We start from the raw sequence: 8,666 nt of genomic DNA, 5'->3' as shown, positions 1-8,666 counted from the left end.
AGCATGACCAGATTCATAATCTGGCACTGAACATATTTTTATTGAAGCCATCACTGAATTTGCTACACTCCTCAGGTTTATAGACATTTTAAAACTGTTCAATGAGCAGTAGTTATTCCCAGGATATGGACAGACTAAAAGATATTAGCCAAAATAATACAGGCAAAATCTTAAACTGAAGTAACTTTGCTACTGGCTGTTACTGACTGACATGAGCTGTGCATCTGACCTTCTGTGTGTTGCGTATGTCAGGATAAGATGGATTTGCAGAGTGTTCTTGTCTCCTTGCCAAAGTGTTAAACAACATACTGAGAGCAGTCAAGATTCAATGCAAGGTCATCAAAGACTGAGACACGGGACTGCGACTATTGGAGCAGAATTCTGTCCTCTGACAAGTGACCAAGGCTAGTCTAAGGTAAAAACCATGTTTTTCTTACTGAGATTATGGGACTTTTCAGCAAAAGCCTGGGCTTGGCTCAGGATGTCCCTTCTATTCTGATGAGGGTGGGGGCCTTGTGTCCCTCAGCCAAGAAGCTGACTGTATTCCAGTATATGGACGCCTTGATGTGTGAGAGATCTGGAAGCCATGCAAAATTTGGATTTTTTCTCTCTGTAGTAGAGGAGTTCTAGCTGCTATTGTGGAAAACTGGTGGGGGGTGGAGATTAAATGAGATATCAAGGATGAAGTGCAGGATAAAATGGAGAGGAGGGAACTGTGGGAAGTCAGAGCTCCGTTTTATGCATCACAGAAGAAATAAATCCACCATTTTCATTTTTTAAAGCTGCAGAGGGGACCTGGCCTCTTTCTTAGTGATAACACAGCTTTCAAAATCTCTAGGCAGCTCTTTCGAGTCAGACTCCCCGGCTATGCTCAATGTCCTCATCTCATCTCATCATTTTCCCACCCAAAATTCAAAGGCCTAAACTTCATGCCATCATCTGTTAATTCTTCACTCTCTCTATCTAGCCCAGTTTGATCATGTTCAGCTAGCCATGGTCCGTAAGATGGACACGCTTTGGTGGTAGCAGCTATCATTCTCATGGTCCCTATGTCACCTATTTGCTTCTATACTTACTGCTATAGTTAATGTCATAATATGAGTTCATACTCCATTTTTCTTTCAACATCTTTATTTCTAACACAATTTCACCTCACACCTGCTGATTCCGGAAGACTTTTTACCTCTGCCGCCCCAAGCACCTTCAGATGAAACTGAGATGAAAGAGGGTCAGATGGCTGCAATGGGTATGGCACAACATTCCTCTGCCAGAAAAGTGTGTCTTTGTATGTGTGTGTCCCCACTAATGCATAAAGACACCTTCATACCCATATGCTGAATTTTCTCATTGTGGCTTTCTGCCACATTGAAGGGATAAAATCTCTCAGGCATAATATGAGCAGAGATATGAAGAAATTTTACACTGGCATAAAACCTAGAAAGTGTTGTTCCTTCTTTTCTATCCAACTTAGTGATGTAGGCAAAAATTAGACTAGAACACAAAGAAGGTCTTCTATTTATTAGAAAGTTCACATATTAGTCCTCATAAATATACAAATGTGATAGTCATAAAATCATGGAATAGTTAGGGCTGGAAAGGACCTCAAGATCATCTAGTTCCAAACCCCCTGCCATGGGCAGGGACACCTCACACTAAACCACATCACCCAAGGCTCCATCCAACCTGGCCTTAAACACTGCCAGGGATGGAGCATTCACAACTTCCCTGGGCAACCCATTCCAGTGCCTAACCATCCTCACAGTAAGGAACGTCTTCCTTACACCCAATCTAAACTTCCCCTGTTTAAGTTTTACCCCGTTACCCCTTGTCCTATCACTACAGTCCCTAATGAAGAATCCCTCTCCAGCATCCTTGTAGGCCCCCTTCAAATACTGGAAGGCTGCTATGAGGTCTTCACACAGCCTTCTTCAGGCTGAACAGCCCCAACTTTCTCAGACTGCCTTCATGCAGGAGGCGCTCCAGCCCCATTTATCATTCTCATGGTCCTCCTCTGGACTTGCTCCAACAGCTCTGTGTCCTTTTTATGTTGAAGACACCAGAACTGCACACAATACCCCAAGTGAGATCTCAAGAGAGCAGAGTAGAGGGGCAGGATCACCTCCTTCAACCTGGTGGTCACAATTCTTTTGATGCAGCCCAGGATATGGCTGGCTTTCTGGGCTACAGGCGCACACTGAAGCCGGCTCATGTTCAGTTTCTCATCAACCAACACCCCCAAGTCCTTCTCTGCAGGGCCTCTCTGAATCTTTTCTCAACCCAACCTGTAGCTGTGCCTGGGATTGCCCTGACCCAGGTGTAGGACCCTGCACTTGGCTTCTTTGAACTATATGGGGGTGGCATCAGCCCACCTCACAAGCGTGTCAAGGTCCCTCTGGATGGCATCCCTTCCCTCCAGCGTATCAACCGGACCACACAGCTTGGTGTCATCGGCAAACTTGCTGAGGGCGCACTCAATCCCACTGTCCATGTCAGCGATGAAGATGTTAAACAAGACCGGTCCCAACACCGATCCCTGAGGGACACCACTCATTACCGGTCTCCAAGTGGACATTGAGCTGTTAACCAAAACTCTTTGTGTGTGGCCATCCAGCCAATTCTTTATCCACCAAGTGGTCCATCTATCAAATTGATGTCTCTCCAATTACACACAAGGATGTCGTGTGGGGCAGTGTCAAACGCTTTGCACAAGTCCAGGTAGATGACATTAACTGTGCTTCCCCTATCCGTCAGTTCTGTAGCCCCATCATAGAAGGTCACCAAATTGGTCAGGCAGGATTTCCCCTTAGTGAAGCCATGCTGGCTGTCACCAAGCGCCTTGTTGTTTTTCATGTGCCTTAGCATGCTGTCCAGGAGAATGTGCTCCAAGATTTTACCAGGCACAGAGGTGAGACTGACTGGTCTGTAATTCCCTGGGCCTTCCATTTTCCCCTTCTTGAAAATGGGGGTTATATTTCCCTTTTTCCAGTCATCGGGAACTTCACCTGACTGCCATGATTTTTCAAATATGATGGCCAGTGGCTTAGCAACTTCATTCGCCAGCTCCTTCAGGGCCCGCAGATGGATTTCATCAGGTCCCATGGACTTGTGCACATTCAGGTTCTTAAGATGGTCTTGAACCAGATCCTCTCTTACAGTGGGCCTAGGGTCTTCATTCTCGCAGCCCCTGCGTCTGCCTTCCAAGACTTCGGTGGTGTTGTCAGAGCATTTGCCAGTGAAGACTGAGGCAAAGAAGTCATTCAGAACCTCAGCCTTCTCCAAATCCAGGGTAACCAGTTCTCCTGATAGCTTGTGGAGAGTGCCCACGTTGTCCCTAGTCTGTCTTTTATTTGCAATGTAACTACAGAATCCCTTCCTGTTATCTTTCACATCCCTAGCCAAGTTTAATTCTAACTGGCCCTTAGCTTTTCTAACCTGGTCCCTAGCTCCCTGGACAACATCCCTGTATTCTTCTCAGGCTGCCTGCCCCTGCTTCTACCTTTTATAAGCTTCCTTCTTCCCCTCTAAGTTTCCTCAACCACTTCCTATCCATCCATGGAGATCTCTTGGCCTTCCTGTCACATATCCTTCTAGTTCAGATGCAACACTCCTGAGGTTGGAGCAGGTGATCCTTGAATATCAACCAGCATTTTGGGGCCTTGTCCTCAACAGCTTTATCGCATGGTGTAGGTGAAGAGGGTTTTGAGCTTGATCAGAGCATGCTGAATGACCTTGACTCTTTGGTGAACTGACCTTCAGCAAGGAAGGCAGAACGAAAAGAACAAAAACAGGATGTAGGAGGAGGAACTTGGAAAAGAAAATGAAGAGGAGAGGAAGGTATCGAAAGACCAGCTAACCAATTGAAAGCTTGTGTTGTGCGTGTGGACAGCAGCAATTAACCAATTGCACTGTAGCTTTGAGCGTGCGGACATAATCTTAACATATATAATCCATGTAATCTTGAATAAAGGGGTCTTTGGTTCTCAGGATATTACAGTCTGTGCAATTAATCTCCACAACATGGAACCTTACTAAGCAGGTTCCTAAAGAGGCCAAAGTCCACTCTCTTGAAGTCCAGAGCACTGAGCTTGCTGCACGCTCTTCTCACTGTCCTGTGGATCTTTAACTCTCCCATCTCATGATCGCTATAACCAAGGCTGCCCTGGAGCATCACATTCCCAACCAGCCCCACCCTGCTGGTGAGCACCAAGCCAAGCATGGCACGTCTCCTTGTTGGCTCCTCTATTACTTGCAGGAGAAAGTTGCCTTTCACACAATCGAGGAACCTCCTGGATTCCTTGTGCCAGGCCGTACCATCCCTCCAACAGGTACCAGGATGATTGAAGTCCCCCATGAGGGCAAGGGCCTGCAAGTGTGCGGCTGCTCCTATCAAGCGCTTCATCCACAGAAAACTCTTGATCAGGCGGTCTGTAACAGATCCCCACAGTAATGTCCCTCATTGCTGTTTTCCCTTTGACCCTGATCCACAAACTCTCTGTTGACTGATTACCTGTGCCCAGATTTCCATACTTTCCAGCTTATCACTAACATAAATAACTACTCCCCCCCCATCCACCTGGCCTGTCTTTTCTAAAGAGCCTATAAACTCCCATTCCAACACTTCAATCATAGGAGCCATCCCACCATGTTTCTGTGATGCCAATGATATCATACCCCTGTCGCTGTGCACAAATCTCTAATTCCTCTTGTTTATTACCCATACTAACGGGCATTTGTACAAAGGCATCTGAGCTGAGCTCCAAATGAAGCCAACTCAATGGCTGAAGCAGCTGAAATAGTTCTGCATCGCTCCAAGCATTTATTACAGGTGCTGGCAACTGATGGGGAGTGTTGGGATGGATTGATGCCACCCTACCCCAAGAAATCTAGTTTAAAGCTTTCTTGACCAGCCTGGCAAGTCTCCCACCAAAGCAGCTCCTCCCCTTCATTGTCAGACCAGCTTCACCAGCCTCCAGCAGACCTGGCCTCCCAAACTGAGTCCCATGTTCTAAATACCCAAACCCTTGACTATGGCACCACTGTTCTAACCATTTATTAATCTGCCAAATCCTCCTAGCTTCCTTGAGGTTCTCTCCTTTAACCAGAATGATTGATGAAAAAAGTATCTGAACTCCAGAGCCCCTGACTACCTCTCCCAGGGCTCTGTAGTCCCTAATGTCCTCCAGGCTACTGCTATCGGTATCACTAGCACCCATACAAACCACAAGAAGTGGGTAATAGTGGGACTTACTAGACCAGACAGCCTCTTGGCAACATTCCTGATCTGAGCCCCTGGTAGGCAGCACACCTCCCTTGAGACTGGGCCAGGCCAACAGATGGGTGCATCTGTGCTTTTCAAAGTAGAGCCCCCTACTACTATAACCCACTGCTATTTTCTGGAGGCATCAGTAGTGATCCTCCTTACAGGTGCATCAGTAGGATTTCCATTTGTCGAGGTGTGAGCTTCCTCATTAGGCCCCTGCAAAGCAGTTCTGGGTGGGGACACCAGATTTTAGAGGAAGTCCCTTGCTTTTAATTGTCCTTTTCCTCTTTTTTTTTTTTTTTTTTTTTTTTTTTTGTTACTGGTTCCCACCTTCCTGGATTAATGCCCTCCTTTTCTGGATGCGCTATGATGGGCACTCGTGGCCCCCGCACAGTTTAGGCATGGAGCAAGCAGTCCGGCTTCCCCCCAGCTTCCCTGACGTCTTTCAGCCTACTGAGTCTCCCGCAGCTCAGCCCCTGCAGGAGGAGGACCTCCACCAGGGCGCACCGCGTGCAGCCGTGCCACCAGCGCAGGAACTTTCTATACCCCGCGCTCTGCGCTGCAGCCTCCCCTCTCACCGGCTCTGCCAGGTGCCGACGCTGCCACCGCCGGGGCAGCCAGGGCGGAGCTCGCAGACCGGGCCCTGGGCCCGAGGCGAGCGGCGAGCCCCGAACCCTCCCAGTCCGGCCCGGTGCGCGCCCGCCATGCCCGCGCAAACTGCGCTCCACGCCCCGTTCCTGCGCCCCTGGGGCGGGTTTTCCCAGCCCAGGGTGGTGCTCCCGTATCACTGCGCGCCAGCGGAGCTGCCGGGTCTTGGGCACGGGCTGCCTCGCTGGCTCTCGCCGCTCTGAATTGAGGGTGCTCACCTCGGCAAATGACCGTTAGTGGCCGACGATGACCGGGTTGAATCTGACACTGTCACTCCTGGCGCCGCCCCCTGTAAAAACCTTATTTGTTGATGTGCGAAGATTGAAAGTTACAAGTCATCCTGCACTACAGCGTCCTGAGCATTAAGGTTTAAAGTAAAATGAACTTTCTAAGAGTTTTGATATACAAATCACTAAACAAAACAAGCTTCGCAATAGGAAAGGGGAAAAAATAGGAGTTATTAGTAATTCTCATGAGTGAACTTTCTACAAATTGCAAAATCACTTTATATCAATATAAAGAGATTTTAAAAATACAATCTGCTGCAAGAAACGTATTCTGGAATAAATAGAGTTTTAAAAGTCAAAATAAAGAAGGTTCCTCTGAAGCCAAAGAAAAATGTCAGTGTCCCCAACAGGGCTATAACTGATGACAAAGAATAGTAATTCTCCTGCCTGTGCAGTCTGTTTTACTCAGTGTCTCTGGCCTAAGGAATGATCGAGGATTTAAGATGCGAAAAATTTAGTATTCTGAAATTAAAGGAAAAAGCAGAAAAATAAAATTTGTTATTTTTTCTCTTTATTGGAATAAAAAGAGATCATAGAATAATAACCAGATGGTGAATACAGGCCTACAGCTTCTTGTATGATAAAATAATCAGAGAAGCTCAATGTCAAAGCTTTTGCTCCATGCAGGATGACATCAGTCCAAGCTTCTAAGGGAAGGGAAAACCATTTTGCTCAGACATGTATTAAACCTTCCTGGAATCTGAAATATATGTCCCCTATTAGAACAGTCATTCATGCTTTTCAGAAGAATTGTCTCCTACAGTAGCTCTTAGATGAAACCAGGACAATTGAAAATGTTTATGAAAGATGGATATATTTGGTATCATGACCTGTAAGAGTTTGAGAAGTCAATAAAACTTTCAGAGTCCACTCAGAAGTTGAAATGCCTTGTGAATTACAGCAAGACATGAAAAAAAAAATTAAAAAATTTGTGATAATAGAATATAGATATTTCAGATCTGTGAGTCATCTGAAAGGTTCTCATTTCTATTGAAAAGACTGGGGGAAACAGAGCTTGGTCTTGTTGCATAAAGGGTTTCTGTAAGATGTTTAGTCCCACCCTCATGGCTTGGGCAACATGCCAACATATCTGTGTCTTTATGTCTCTCACTGCACAAGTCATCTTCCGTGGCAAGAATGACCTTGGTGGGGGAGGGAGGTCAAGTCTGTATATGGGGCCACAGGCAACACTCAATGAAGCAGCTGCAGAACCAGTTCCCAAGAGAGACTGACCCTTCACAGGACTGTAAGTCAGAAAGATGGCAGAGAGATGAGAGGGGCCTGGAGAAGAGCCCTTTGGAGCTTTGTGCTTGAGGGAGAACGAGGATGCAGCTCCGGGCTGCAGGCTCTGGCCTGGAACAGGGCAGGCGAGGCACTGCTGCACAGCGGGCACCCCATGTCAGCATGGAACAAAGATACCTTTTTCACCCTTCCCTTTATATAGAAACCCCTCAATTATATCTTGCCAGTAAAGATTCTGAGACAAATGGATGAATGGATCTGATTCCACTAGCACAGAGCACCAGCATGCATGTAAATTAGTGTTAATTATAAGATGTTAAATCTTTTGGTATAATTCATATTTTGGAAGGCCCCAAAAAATATTTCGTAGAAATAAAGGTGCCTTTCTTTTAATTACAAACTCTAAGTTATGCATTTGGAAAATTAAAAAATTTGAAAAATGTAGTTATTCTCTACTGACTACTGAATTTTAAAGTATCATTAACTGGAATAGATAAAACAAGATTAATTTAAATTACATTATGGCAGTAATGGATCAAAAACATTTCTGCAGGCTCCTGTCTGAAGGCCTGGGCTGTGTCCCTCCATACACAGACATCTCATAGGCCTGCTTGTTTCCCAGAGTATTGTAGTGGACCATTCTTGTACTTGCTGGACCCTCGTATCCCCTGGCTGCAATCTATGTGACTTCCCCTTTGCAGCCTCTTCCCGTGCCACAGCAAAGCCTTGCCGATGGCACTTGTGGGCCAGCTCCATCCTCAGAGCTTTCCTTGCACCAAAGCAGTGGGAAGTATTGACCACTCTCCTCAGGCACTGCAGCACTGGCAGCTGGTGCTGTCCTTCTTCCCCTGCCTTGCAGTCCCTCCTGCTTTCCTGCCCAGGTCTGACTGGGGCAGACACCCACTGGGACCTGCCTGTCCTGCACAGAGGGCCCAGTCCTGAAACTCTGCACTCCTGGCTTCCCAGGGGGCTGTATTCTCATTCCCCCATTGCAGCCCCCCGCCAGGCTCTTGCCCAAAAGCCCAGCCTGGAGAGAGGGGACAAAAGCCTGTGCTCCAGAGGAGGACACAGAAAGGAACAGACACAGCCCTGGGGTGGCATCTGGCCACAAGGACTGCACGAGTCCAGCCAGGACTTGAGCAGTGCTGCTGCTGCTGGCACTGGCACCAGCTCCCAGGGCACAGCAGCACTTTCCTCCCAGATGCTGCTGCCCTTCACCAACTGCCAGC

At 47.1% G+C, this 8,666-nt stretch overlaps 1 long non-coding RNA gene across 4 annotated transcripts; it reads left to right on the top strand.

The window, feature by feature from the left end:
* Positions 1-340: 340 nt before the first annotated feature.
* LOC136012806 (uncharacterized) lies at positions 341-7,065 on the top strand. 4 transcript variants are annotated; one of them, XR_010611970.1, is made up of 4 exons: positions 341-415; positions 3,757-3,834; positions 4,326-4,423; positions 5,660-7,065. It is a non-coding gene; the product is annotated as an uncharacterized LOC136012806 (long non-coding RNA). The 4 variants fall into 4 exon arrangements; XR_010611968.1 differs by having other exon boundaries at positions 3,688-3,834; XR_010611969.1 differs by lacking the exon at positions 4,326-4,423 and adding an exon at positions 4,253-4,325 and having other exon boundaries at positions 3,688-3,834; positions 5,655-7,065.
* Positions 7,066-8,666: the final 1,601 nt, after the last annotated feature.

This window comes from Lathamus discolor, chromosome 4, assembly GCF_037157495.1.
Source record: "Lathamus discolor isolate bLatDis1 chromosome 4, bLatDis1.hap1, whole genome shotgun sequence".
Taxonomy (NCBI): Eukaryota; Metazoa; Chordata; class Aves; order Psittaciformes; family Psittacidae; genus Lathamus; species Lathamus discolor.
This window is presented reverse-complemented; position numbering and strand designations above follow the sequence as displayed.